Source organism: Schistocerca cancellata, chromosome 1 (genome assembly GCF_023864275.1).
Source record: "Schistocerca cancellata isolate TAMUIC-IGC-003103 chromosome 1, iqSchCanc2.1, whole genome shotgun sequence".
Lineage (NCBI taxonomy): Eukaryota > Metazoa > Arthropoda > Insecta > Orthoptera > Acrididae > Schistocerca > Schistocerca cancellata.
Genome location: NC_064626.1, coordinates 437,704,753 through 437,714,681, shown reverse-complemented (window position 1 = coordinate 437,714,681; position 9,929 = coordinate 437,704,753). Strand labels below are relative to the sequence as shown.

At 42.8% G+C, this 9,929-nt stretch overlaps 1 non-coding gene across 1 annotated transcript; it reads right to left on the bottom strand.

Moving 5' to 3' along the window:
* Positions 1-9,545: 9,545 nt before the first annotated feature.
* Positions 9,546-9,620, bottom strand: Trnaa-ugc (transfer RNA alanine (anticodon UGC)). The gene has a single exon. It is a non-coding gene; the product is annotated as a tRNA-Ala (tRNA).
* Positions 9,621-9,929: the final 309 nt, after the last annotated feature.

Below are 9,929 nucleotides of genomic sequence, written 5' to 3'. Positions count from 1 at the left end.
TCGTATCCTCAAGGACAAATGTTTGGAAAAATACGTGATAAAGGGCTGAAAGAAACAAAAAAATCATGTTCCACCTATATACGAATATTAGCAATAAGGAAGCTGAACAATCTGGTGCACAAATTGCTCGAACGTGTGCGCTAATTCCAAATTTTGACACCCTCTGATGTTTAGCTCTTCTCACATCTGCATATGCTTGTGACTCAAATACATCTACATCTACGTCAAACTCCGCAAGCCACCTAATGGCGTGTGGCGGAGGGTACTTTTGGTACAACTATCTGATCCCTCCAACCTTTTTCCATCTCAAGAATAGAGCGTGGGAAGAATAACTGTCGGTAAGCCTCAGTTTTGGCACTAATTTCTCGAATTTTCAGCTTGTGGTCAATACGTGAGATATAAGTAGGGGAAAGTAATATGTTGTCCGACTCCTGAAAAGTTCTGTCCCGAAATTTCAATAGCAAATCTTTCCGAGATGCACAACGCTCTAATATCTTTCAGTGGAATTTGTTTAGCATTTCACTAACGCTCTCTATCCAGCTAAACGATCCCGTGACGAAACGCGCCGCTCTTCGTTGGATCTTGTCTATCAGTCGTACCTCATGGGGATCCCAGATAGATGCTCAAGAGTCGGGCGAACAAGCGCCTTATAAGCCAATTTTTTCGGGGATGAGTTACTTTTCCTTAAGATTCTTCCGATGAATCTGGGTCTGGTATCTACTTTTTCCACTATCTGCTTTATGTAGTCATTTCACTTAAGATCGTTCTGGACAGGTACGCTCAGATATTTTACGGCAGATGCTGTCTCCAGCTGTTTGTCATCAGTAGTATAGCTGTACAGTAATTGAGTCCTTTTTCTATGTATTTATTTACTTTGAAGGTCAACTGCCAGAGCCTGCTCCATTCATCAATTCTCTGCAGGTCGTTCTGCTAATTCTTGCTATCTTCTGGGTTTGCTACTTTGAGTTACACAATTGAATCATCTGTGAATAGCCTTAAAGAGAATTCGACGTTTTCTACTAGATCATTTATATATACTGTAAACAGCAACGGTCCTATCGCAGTTCCCTGTGGTACTACGCATATTACCTTTACATCTGCCGATTTTATTCCGTTATGAGCGACGTGTTGAGTTCTATCTGCAAGAAAGTCTTGAATCCAATCGCAAGTCTGCTACGATACTCCGTAAGCTTGTATTTTTTTCATTAAACGGCAATGCTGGACGCTGTCAAATGCCTTACTGAAATCAAGGAACACGTCATCTACCTGAGCGCCGTTGCATACTGCACGCCGTTGTCCACTGCACTGTGGATCTCATAGGGGAACAGAGCGAGCTAAGTTTCGCAGAATCCCTGTTTTCGAAATCCATGTTTATTCTTATAGAGGAGTTGTTCATTTTCTAAAACCATCATAATTTTTCAGTATAAGACGTGTTCCACAATTCTACAACAGATTGACGTCGACGATGTAGGGCTATAATTGTGTGGATCTGTCTTAGGGCCTTTATTAAAAACGGGAATGACCTGTGCCTTTTTCCAGTCGTTAGGTATCTTTCGTTGCTCAAGCGATCTACGATAAATTACTGCTACGAGGGGAGCAAGTTCATTCGCATAGAGTCTTATAGGTATCTCATCTCGTCCTGAAGCCTTTCCAGTATTAAGCGATTGTAGCTGCTTTACAATTCCGCGATCAGTCACCTCAACATCTTCTATTTCGATGTTCGTACGACGATTGAAGGGAGGGACAGTGCTACGATCTTCCGCGGTGAAACAACTTCGGAAGACCGAATACAGTATTTAGGCATTTTCTCTGTTGTCTTCCGTTTCGGTGCCCGTGTGATTGCTGAGAGAATGAATACATGATTTTGACCGACTTACCGATTTTACATGCGACCAAAATCTGTAAGAGTTTTTACTCATGTCGGTTGACAACGTCTTACTTTTAAAATCATTGAACGCTTCTCTCATTGCTCTCCTTATGCTCATTTTCGCTTTTGCTTGTCAGCTAGGTTTTTACTTCCCTTGAATATGAGATGAAGTGCTCTTTATTTACGTAGAACTTTTCTGACACGTCAAACTATGGTAGATCTTTCCCATCCCTTAAAACCTTAGTCGGAACATACTTCTCTAGGGCATATTGAAGAATGCTTTTGAATTTTTTCCATTTTCACATATTAATCTTCATCACGGAATATTTGATGCTGACTGCTGAGATATTCTGAAATTTGTATCCTGTCACCCTTGCTGAGCAAATATATCTTCCTACCTTTCTTTACATTCCTTGTAGGACACCCGCCGTCAAAGATGTTGTCACAGCCTTATGATCACTGATACCTTCCTCTACGTTAACTGATTCGATAAATTTCTTTGTTGCCAGAAGGTCTAAGAGGTTATTCTCAAGAGTTGGTTCCCTATCTGCCCAGGTAATTTTCGCACAAGACATCCAGAACAATGCCACACGAATCCCTGTCTCTGGCACCAGTTTTGATGGCGTAATAGTCCCAACCTGTACCTGGCAAGGTGAAGTCACCCCCTATTACAACGACACGATCAGCAAAATGCGCCCTACAACTACAGATCCTAACAAAGGAGGTCTATAAAAGCATTCGATCACCATTTTTGACCGTTTTTGATACTCAATTTCACCCAGATTAATTCGCAATTGGAATCCGTGATAACCTCGCTAGATTTCATAGACATTTTTACTGCAATAAACATGCCGCCACCATTGGTGACTAACATATCCTTACGATAAAGATTCCAATCTGAACTTAGGATTTCGTTGTCATGACGTCTGGTTTCAACTAGCTTCCTGTTCCCACTGCTATCTTACAGAGATGTGATCCAATAAAGATATATATGTCAGTGAAGATCGACATCTTGCACACGATGAACTGCACTTCAGGGTCGAATTCAGCTCATAAGCTGAATTAACTATATTTTGAACTGTAAACAACGTTTTTCCCTTAGGCCGTAACTCCACCTGTCGTCGAAGGATTGTTAAGCTGGCTAATGTGGTATGTGTTACACAATGAAACACTGAACTTAGGATTTCGTTGTCATTGACGTCTGGTTTCAATTAGCTTCCTGTTCCCACTGCTATCTTACAGAGATGTGATCCAATGAAGATATATGTGTCAGTGAAGATCGACATCTTGCACACGATGAACTGCACTTCAGGGTCGAATTCAGCTCATAAGCTGAATTAACTATATTTTGAACTGTAAACAACGTTTTTCCCGTAGGCCGTAACTCCACCTGTCGTCGAAGGATTGTTAAGCTGGCTAATGTGGTATGTGTTACACAATGAAACACCAGGCCGATGTTTCCCGTAGTGTGTGGACATGATGTGTGGAGGTGTTTATCACATTAAGAGGGTCGAATAACTAAACATTCATTCCATTTGGATTTATAGCTGGCGTAGTAATTATGGTGAGACCATAGCGGGCATAAATATAGCCCCTAAATCGTTGCAGTATGAAAGCGAAGAGATTTCGGGTAATTTTTTCCATGCCTCAAACACATGCAGTCCATGAATATTGCTCTATTCCCACCTCATCCTAGACGTGCATTGAGGGAGACAAATAAGGAATCCGTATAATCACTGAGACGTTTGTGGTTCGGACAGTAATCTGTTGTCTTGTCAGAGGCGGCATCTTCATTAAAGGCATTCTACACGAGCATCGAAATAATTTGCTAATTAAAACTTTTCGCAAAGGTATCCGCGAAATAAGTGAAACTGATTGGTAAGACAGCTGGAATCGACCTTCTGGGATCCATATTTTATTCGGCAGAAAGGTAGGCCTAAGCTACACTTGGCCGTACTTTATGCAACACATAACGGGGTCAATGACTATTGCTGTACATAAAAGGAGTTATTACCTAACTTCTAGTGTATCGGAAGGGAAGAGGAAAACAATTCCAAATGTATAAAGGTCGTCAAATTTAAGACAAACGCTTTTGCGGATACGCGTAAACAGTGAAATGGTTGATACAACGGCAGGGTGTTGCATTATATTCAAACTGAAGGTGGGGCGGGTAGGGGGGAAGGAAAGGGATTACTGATGTCAGTTGTATCAGGACTTTCCGCGGAATCAGCGGCGACGAGTGAAAATGTGTGCCTGACCGGGATTTCCTGCTTGTTAGGCTCTTGCTTTAACCTGTGCACCATTAGTAGATAGTGTCGGAAGTTCCATGCGGCTTTTCGCGGATGATGCTGTAGTACACAGAGAAGTTGCAGCATTAGAAAATTGTAGCGAAATGCAGGAAGATCAGCAGCGGATAGGCACTTGGTGCAGGGAGTGGCAACTGACCCTTAACATAGACAAATGTAATGTATTGCGAATACATAGAAAGAAGGATCCTTTATTGTATGATTATATGATAGCGGAACAAACACTGGTAGCAGTTACTTCTGTAAAATATCTGGGAGTATGCGTGCGGAACGATTTGAAGTGGAATGATCATATAAAATTAATTGTTGGTAAGGCGGGTACCAGGTTAAGATTCATTGGGAGAGTCCTTAGAAAATGTAGTCCATCAACAAAGGAGGTGGCTTACAAAACACTCGTTCGACCTATACTTGAGTATTGCTCATCAGTGTGGGATCCGTACCAGATCGGGTTGACGGAGGAGATAGAGAAGATCCAAAGAAGAGCGGCGCGTTTCGTCACAGGGTTATTTGGTAACCGTGATAGATGTTTAACAAACTCAAGTGGCAGACTCTGCAAGAGAGGCGCTCTGCATCGCGGTGTAGCTTGCTCGCCAGGTTTCGAGAGGGTGCGTTTCTGGATGAGGTATCGAATATATTGCTTCCCCCTACTTACACCTCCCGAGGAGATCACGAATGTAAAATTAGAGAGATTAGAGCGCGCACAGAGGCTTTCAGACAGTCGTTCTTCCCGCGAACCATACGCGACTGGAACAGGAAAGGGAGGTAATGACAGTGGCACGTAAAGTGCCCTCCGCCACACACCGTTGGGTGGCTTGCGGAGTATAAATGTAGATGTAGATGTAGATGTAGATTTGAGACGCACTGCTCGTCGCAATTGCGCCGACTATCTCTGCACGCTTCACGGCCGACCCTTATTCGCACCGAGCGCCACCTGTTCGAAGTCCCTGTCCAGTTCCTGCATGCTCGCTGCTCTGAGATTCCCGCAGGATGTCAGAGGTGCCTGTGCATCGGCACTGAAGAAGGTGGATTCATTGCCCACCTACACAGATCGATTACATGAATGCGTGGTGGCTGCTCTTCCGAATATATCCGAAAGGACAGACACCAAGCTTACAATAAAACTCTTGCATGACAGGTGCCCACAGCGGTGTTTACATCGCAGTAGTCGATTCCTGCCGCGCAGCATTTCAGTTTTTATACAGATCTTGGAAATTTCGGCGGAAAGTTTCGGCGGTAAGATTGAAAGGCGTTATATCACTGAAATTTTCTTTCGTAGGATTTTAGAATAAAAAATGTATATCGTCCAACTTAAAATAACTATACTTGCTTCAGTACCTCGGCTTATACGAAATTACGTGACCTCTGTGAACTATTATTTTCTGAACGAGTCGCCTTAGTTTCTTGAACTGTTCACGAAATAAAAACATTTTCTCGTCTTGCTCGATTTAACCACAGCGAGGATGAATGCCTCATATGTGGGGTTGCAGACAGTTGCGATAAGGAAAGGAATGAGAGACCATTCTGGCGATGATACGAGCCGCCAGTGGGGAAATCACTAGCGCGCACTCTCAAGCTCATTTCGAATGCATGGCGATAATTGCTGTTCTGTTATACGGGCTCTCAACTCACTGACGCGCCCTGGTCTTACAGAATTCCAGAAAATAAACTACTCAACAACAAACGGGCTCTCAACTCAATGACGCGCCCTGGTCTTACAGAATTCTAGAAAATAAACTACTCAACAACAAACGAAGGACAACAGTGTGTGAAATTTGCAAGGCATCGGCATGGAGTTCAAAATGCATTACCAACCTAAGTACCTTCTCAGCCTGGCCTGATTCATCAATAGACAGCTCCGAAACACGGTGAAGCAAATGCATGACGTGCTTAGGCAAATTAGCAAACACGTCAGGAACGGATCCATTGATACCCTATGTGTCTATATGCACTGAAACCTGGTCTGACTCACTCACAGCGGGAACATCCTCCTCCGTACTACAAACTTCCCCATCTAAATCCAAGATACTTGCACTGACTTCTAACTCCTTCACACACACCATCAACTGACTAACCTATCTTCCTGCTCCTTATTAAGCTAAAAACGCTTTAAATCAACAAGTCGGTTATCCTATTGAAAGAGTTGGGCCTGAAATCCACATAAGTGTTTTCGAGCTGCCTACTACCCTTAAGGAAGTGAATATTGCAGTGCAATTCGGCCAGTGCGGCGGAGCACGTAGAAATACTGACGTCTCCCGGCCAACGGTGTAGGGAGCAATTCCACCAATAGTACTATTCAACGCTTCACATTATTTGACCGTCAGTTCCACGAAGCCGCCCTCGATCGGTGGCCGTCATCGCTTAAGTTCATATCCCAATTACTCGCGTTTTAAATATGACAGGGCGAGGCAGCCTCTGCGTTCCATTGCGGCATACTGGTTTCCTGTAACAAATTACGACATCATTCATTATATCTCACAATTAGAACTTTTAGGAGATTCAACTGAAAAATGACTTATCTGACCCAAAGAATTCAGATAACTGTAAAACAGTTAACATTATACAACTTCAAATATTGTGCCTCACAACACAAATTATTTTTCTTTTTTTAAAAAAGAAAGGGAGCAAATAAAAGTTAAAATTGATAGATGAAGTAGTGCTTAACGACGATTACAACAACTGCAGAATTGACATATAAGGTGTTGGACAATACCGAATAACTTGTGAATTAAACAAAACAAAACAATTATGAAATCTTACAATTGTATTTAGTGCAGTACAAGTCAGCAGTGGGACAGAAAAAGAAGAACAATTTCAGAACAACACTTTTTAAGAAAGATCCCTTCTAAGACAACAATTTATTAGCAAACGTACAACTGAATAATAAGTGTTTGAGTCAAGAGCCGTAAGTCCTTAATGTCACAGGTTTGCTCCGCTTATAACAATCAAGGGGATAGACAGTACGTGAGCAACTGAGGAACAAGCAACAACACCATATGAGGTCACTATGAAGGGCACTGATAACGACTTTCAGAAATTTTTTTTCAAATTATTTGGTCAGAGTGAGAAAGAGCCTAATAGGGGGAAAATTGCAAATGAAAAGCCGTAAGGCTATATCGAAACAAATGCACTTAAAGTAACATTAATAAAACGCCTGACAGCAATACGTCGCAAGAGGAAGGCAGAGGCGGCCCACCTCAAAACAAGTCGCAACATCAGCAAGCATGGGATCGAGAGTCTCGCCAAATGCACGAGGAAACTGTAGACTCTCGCAGGAGACGCACGGTGTCCGACGTAATGTGGCATAAACCGCCAGGACATCAGTGGGCTGATCCACTTAGCCCATGAATGGATCGCACCAGAAAAACACCCTTCCAAACACCGAGCTTTGTAAATTACCTATATATCAAACTTCCACCGTAGCGGTTCCCGCGTGTGAAAGAAGTGCGAAACGGGGACACTGTCTCGTGCCCCAAAATCCGTCTCTCCCTCCCCCCCCCCCCCCCCCAGAGACCAGTCTTCCACCCGCTTCAGAGATCACTGCAAAACTCGCAACGGAGCGCAGTCGCGGCGCCATGCGGGGCTCCAGTATAGTGAAGTCACGCCAGGACGTCGCGAAGCAGATATCGATACGAGGCAGTATGGGTTATCAGTTACAACTGGATATGGGCACAGAATTTATTTTCGAATAAGATGGCGCGCCGCCACATTATCGTGTGATGTTGTCACGTATTTCCTTTGGGAAGCGCCGACTTGCACCAGACGTTTTGGAACAACATCATAGCCACCACGATCACTTGATTTGACCCCAACGTACTTATGTGTATGGGGTTATAATTGAGTGTCTGTTCCTCTGCTTCCGGGAACGGCGACGAGTTGCGACAACGGGTAACGTAAGCTGTTGCTACCAAACATCGAGACTTGCTTCGTAGGATGGGACAGGGAGCTGATTAAGACGTTACGTTTCTAGAGCAACAAAAGGTAGACACATTTAACATTTGTAAATAAAATTTGAAAAATATTGCATTCATTGCTGTATCAAACATTTCCCTAAGCAAATTATCTGTTCACAATTAAACGTTACTTTTGTAGTTATTTGAACGATTCCGTTATAGAAATGGTTAGGGACGAGCCAGTTGACAGGATATTTATACATGATTAGTGTTAACATTAGTGACCACTCATGCCAATTGAATTTTAGGAGTTGTCCAGGAGAGATGATTCTAAATTAGATTTAAAACTTGCTTCACTGCCTGTCAGACATTTTATCTTATTGCGCAAATGATGAAAAAATTTTATTGCTGCATTTCGAACTCCTTTCTTGGCTATTGACATCTTTGGCAAGAGCTTATAAAGGTTATTTTTCCTTCTAGTGTTGTACGTATGTACACCTCTTTTTACTCAGATTGTAATGGATTATTTATGACGAATTTCATTAGCGAAAGTACGTATTGTCACGGCTCAGTTAAAATGCCTAGCTCCTCTAAATAGTGAGTTCATGATGTCCATAGGTGAACACCACATATTATTCTTACTGCTCGCTTTTGTGTAATCAATACTGTATTTCTAAATGATGAGTTACCTCAGAAAATGATCCCGTACGGAAACATTGAGTGTAAATGCGCGAAATATGCCAGATAGTTGAGATGTTTGTATCCAAGATTAGCAATTATGCGAAGAGCGGAAGTTTCTCGTCTTAACTGTCTGAGAAGCTCAATAATATGCTTCTTCCAGTTCGACTTTTCATCAGCATGCACACCAAAAAATTGACTACCGATCATGTGCTATATCAGATGTTGGTATCGTGGTTAGCACACTGGACTCGCATTCGGGAGGACGACGGTTCAATCCCGCGTCCGGCCATCCTGATTTAGGTTTTTCGTGATTTCCCTAAATCGCTCCAGGCAAATGCCGGGATGGTTCCTTCGAAAGGGAACGGTCGACTTCCTTCCCCATCCTTCCCTAATCCGATGAGACAGATGACCTCGCTGTCTGGTCTCCTCCTCCAAAAATAGCCAACAGTTGTTGGTATTACTCTATTTGTTGTACAGAACTGAATGTAGTGTACTTTTTTCAAAATTTATAATCTGTTCTCAGAGAACCACTTAAAAGTTCTTTGCAAAATATCATTTACTAGCTCCTCTGTTGCTTTCTCTCTAACGGCATATATCATAACACAAAAAGTGCCAATTTTTCATGTTGAACGTTATGTGGAAGGTCGTTCGCATATATGAGGAATATGAGTGGATCCAGACTTCAACCTTGTGGAATTCCCTTTGTGTATAACTAATTTATGAATAAATGATGATTAACTGAAAACCTCAGCTGCCGACCGGTGTTGTAGATATACCTCGATGTGGACAGCTGAAAATATGTGCCCTGACCGGGACTCGAACCCGGGATCTCCTGCTTGCATGGCAGACGCTCTATCCATTTGAGCCACCGAGGACACAGATGAATAGCGCGACTGCAGGGACTTATCCCTTGCACGCTTCCCGTGAGACTCACATTCCCAACTGTCCACAATTCTACATGTGTATTGTACCTTCTAGACATTTGCCCACACACTCACTACTCGCGCACGCTTTGGCGATTCCCCTAAGAGTTTGGGCAACTTGTGAGCATTCGCACAGACGAAAGGTCAATGGCTGGGTAGCCTTTAACTATATATACGAAGACAGTAACTTGTTCCCGAAAGAACAGTTACTGTTGATGACCGTGCAGCTTTTCCCTGGAATAAATGATGATTAACTGAAAAC